At 41.0% G+C, this 4,405-nt stretch overlaps 1 pseudogene; it reads right to left on the bottom strand.

The window, feature by feature from the left end:
• Positions 1-1,452: 1,452 nt before the first annotated feature.
• On the bottom strand, positions 1,453-4,136 carry LOC131901390 (vomeronasal type-1 receptor 4-like; annotated as a pseudogene).
• Positions 4,137-4,405: the final 269 nt, after the last annotated feature.

The following is a 4,405-nucleotide window of genomic DNA, read 5'->3' as shown; positions in this document are numbered from 1 at the left end:
GATGAGTCGATACCAAACAGTGTATATTACCTTCAGATTTTGACTTTGGTATGGAGATGTACTCTTCCTTGTGTGTTCATGGTTGCTGATGCTGAGAGAATCCTAGAGCAATATAGGGCTTATTGGAGGTGAGATAGATTCACCATATCATTCTTATATATCTAGTGAGGAGCTCCACACTTGTTCTAACCAGAACATGAGTATTTTGTGGCTCACCTTCATTTCTAAATAAATAATCAAAATAATTAAAAACTGTAATATTAAAGATGATAAACTGTGCTCAAATCAGTCAATAGAGTATACCATCAGGAGAAAGGCAAAATAAACAGGAAAGAAATAAATGAGTCTATTAGGAAATAGGAGCTTTGTTTTGATTTTCAATGATGAAATACAAATTAATCTCATGCAGTGAATCCCAGAAATGAAGCTTCTACAGCTTTATGGATATTTGTCCATCCAGCAAAATTTCTTTAGGGAGAGACAAAGAATGTTTACCTAAATATGTGAGTAGCAATTTATCATTGCAGAACATTTTCCTTACCCAACATGCCAGCATTTAAGATAAATGTAAGAGCAATAAAGACACAAGAGAAGCAGGGCCTATTAATATTGTTCAGGTGCCTTATATGGGTATAGACTCTAGGATAAGCACACATCTTCATTTTCAACAGTAAAATTCATGTCTGCCAATTAACATGCATTTATAATGATACACTATAACAATTATACACTAACATATGGGTTGTTATAATCATCTATATGAGCCATTTTCTATAAACTGTTGAAACAATAGACATGAATATGTATAGACATCTGACAGGAAAGGAAAAATAATAAAGTATGTGGATATAGAGGCTGGAGAGATGACACAGAGATTAAATGTCCTTGCTGTCATTTCAGAAGTCATAAGTTCAATTCCCAGTGTCCACATGGTGGCTCACTACCATCTATAAAGAGATCTGGTGCCCTCTTCTGGTGTGCATAAATACATGCAGGTGGAACACTGTGTACATAATATAATAAATAAATTTTGAAAAAGAATAAAAAGAATATAGATATATAGGCTACAGTATTGATTGCATGTAACCTAATACAATACACCAACAGTAACACATTGATTTCCTAAGGCGGTGGTGAATATTTATGTGATGACTGGCATTCTTATTCTTTCTTTTTCTTTAATTTACTTGTTATATTCTTTCTTAGGGTGCAGATACAGTGTTGTGAGACTGGATCTCCTTATTACAAGCTGGCCTAGATCTCATTCTACAGCCTGGCATGCTATTGATTATATTTCAATCCTCCTGGCTCAGTCTCCCCAGTGCTGGAATAAGTTTAGTGAGTCAATGTGTCTGGTTTATGAGGAAGGATTTTCAAACAACTTTTACTTAATAGAGTGTGTACGGCTGCTAGTAAAGCTGTCTTCTATGTTTGTCATGTTGACTGTGGTTTTCAGCAGTTGAAGAGCACAGAACAGAGATCCTTAGGATCCCTAAAGATCAACAGGAAGGGGGAAATGGTGGGTAAGCCTGCAGTCAAAGCTTCACCTACGTGCCTCAACCAGATACGAGAGTCTACAAAAGAAACCTAAAACAAACTGCAAACACAGTCTAGAACATAAAATCTTACAAAGATGACCACCAGCATGAGGATGGTGTGAACGGCTCTGATCTCAGCACGGCCTCTAAGATCCTGATTGGAAGTGAGGACATGCTGTGTTCGATGGTGGTGTCTATGTAGGAGAAGCACCATGGAGACACTGGTCCAGACCACGATGCTGATGAATGTGGCATCATGGGAAAAATGCAAGATGACAATGCCTACACTGAAACCAGATGTGGAGCAGACCCACTTTCTTACATTGTTAGTGTCATTGCCTGTGCTCTGTAGACCACTGACTTTGATTGGAATGTAGATGTTATTTAAGATACTGAACAACCAACAACTGTAACAAGAATAACTCAGGACATTAGGTGCTCTTCCTCGGAGCCTCAGCCTACCCCAGTGACCAGGAACAAGAGTGAGAAACTGATGGATGCTCAGGGCACAGGTGGAGCACATGTTTGTGCTTTGAGCCACCAGCTGAATGAAGAACTCAATTTTGCATCACAGGTTACTTGGAGGACTCCTAGGAGCAAAAACCATCATGTTGCTTAGAAATGCAGTGACGAGAATGAACACATTGGCCATAGCCAAGTTGGTGACAATAACCTGTGTGGGCCTCAGTCGAGAGCCAGTAAAGATGGGAGAGAAACTATGGACAAACAGAAGAGTGTTGGCCACAGTCCCAATTCTGACCTGGGAAAGCAGAAGCACCTGGAGAGCCAATTCCTCAGTGGTTTTTGGAGCTTTATCTGAGAAGTCATGGAGAGGTCTTCTGTGCAGAATGGAGTGATGACCAGGAGGAATACTGCTCTCTTCAAAACACTTCTCAATGTCTGAGCATAATGAATGATTTGAGTCTTTACTTCTATGATACGATTGTATCACAGTATAGGAGCTTGGCCTGGAGAATACTGCATAGACAATTCAGACTATTATTTTGTACTTCATGTACTTTCCCTCACCTCATGATGGAAGTGTACTAGTGATACAGCTCTATCATTCTTGGTCAACATAACACCAATTGTAACACAGTGTGTCATAAAAACATATGAATGCAGCCCCGGACTTCCCTTCTGGAGCACAGGTGAGTCCCCTAACTTGCCCCCGACCCCATCCCTGGGCACCACCCACTCCGGGGAAGACCTGCCCAACTTGGCCCCAGGTTCTGGCCACCGGGCAGGTTCCCTTCTAGCCCCACTGGGAAGGATCCCCTTCTCCAAGACCCCTGGCAGACCCTGCAGTCTCCACTCCCTGCCCTCATGCCCATCAGCCCGAGCCCCAAGCCTCTTCCTGAGACTTAGAGGCCGGCCCCCAGCTCCCATCTTGCCCCGGACTTCCCTTCTGGAACACAGCTCCCATCCTGCCCTGGACTTCCCTTCTGGAGGAGAGAGAGAGAGAGAGAGAGAGAGAGAGAGAGAGAGAGAGAGAGAAGAGCTCCCATCCTGCCCCGGACTTCCCTTCTGGACAAGAGCTCCCATCTGGACAAGAGAGAGAGACTTCCTGAATCTGTCAGCTCTGTCTGAAACAAGTGTGCGGATAAGGCCAAGAACAAACCACAAGGAGATGGGCAGACGTCAAGGCAGAAACACATACAACAAAATGAATAGCAATACAGCATCACCAGGCCCTAGCCCTCCTCCAACACCTAGACCTGAACATCAGAAATTGGAAGAAGCAGAAGAAAATAGCCTTATAAATGACATCATGAAGAAGCTAGAGGCTTGTATAGAGGAAAAGGGAAAATAATGGGAAGAATGCTGTAAACAACTAGAGGAAAGGGCAAACAAGTTAGAAGAAATCAATAAAGTCCTAGAAGAAAACAATAAAGTACTGAAAGAAAATCAAGAAAAATCAATGAAACAAATGAAGGAAACAGTCCAAGACCTGAAAAGGGAAATAGAAAAAATGAAGAAGACACAAACAGAGGGAATGCTGGAAATAGAAAATCTGAGAAAATGATTGGGCAATTCAGATGCAAGAATAATCAACAGAATGCAAGAGATGGAAGAGAGGATCTCTAGCATTGAAGATACAGTAGAAGAAATAGATTCATCAGTCAAAGAAAACACTAAAGCCAACAAAGTCATGAACCAAAATGTCCAAGAAATTTGGGACACCATGAAAAGACCAAACCTACGAATAATAGGGGTAGAAGAAGGAGAAGAATACCAACTCAAGGGCACAGAAAATATATTCAACAAGATCATAGAAGAAAACTTTCCCAACATAAAGAAGGAAATGCCTATGAAGATACAAGAAGCCTATAGAAAACCAAACAGACTAGAACCCCCAAAAAAGTTCCCTCGCCACATAATAATTAAACAATCAAATGTACAGAATAAAGAAAGAATCTTAAGAGCAGCAAAGGAAAAAGGCCAAGTGACATATAAAGGCAAACCTATCAGAATAACACCCGATTTCTCAATGGAGCCTTTGAAAGCCAGAAGGACCTGGACAGATGTAATGCAGACACTAAGAGACCATGGATGTCAGCCTAGACTAATATACCCAGCAAAACTTTCAATCATCATAGATGGAGTGTACAAGACATTCCATGACAAAACCAGATTTAAACAATATTTATCCACAAACCCAGCCCTACAGAAAGCACTAGAAGGAAAATTCCAACCTAAGGAAGTCAGATACACCCTCGAAAACACAGGCAATAGATAAAGCCACAGCAGTAAACCCCAACGAAGAAATGTACACACACATCACCACCAAAAAATAACAGGAATGAACAATCACTGGTCATTAATATCCCTCAATATCAATGGACTTAATTCACCTATAAAAAGAC

This window comes from Peromyscus eremicus, unplaced genomic scaffold (genome assembly GCF_949786415.1).
Source record: "Peromyscus eremicus unplaced genomic scaffold, PerEre_H2_v1 PerEre#2#unplaced_72, whole genome shotgun sequence".
In the NCBI taxonomy this organism is placed as follows: Eukaryota; Metazoa; Chordata; class Mammalia; order Rodentia; family Cricetidae; genus Peromyscus; species Peromyscus eremicus.
Note: the sequence above shows the minus strand (reverse complement) of the source record. Positions and strands in the feature narration are given on the sequence as shown.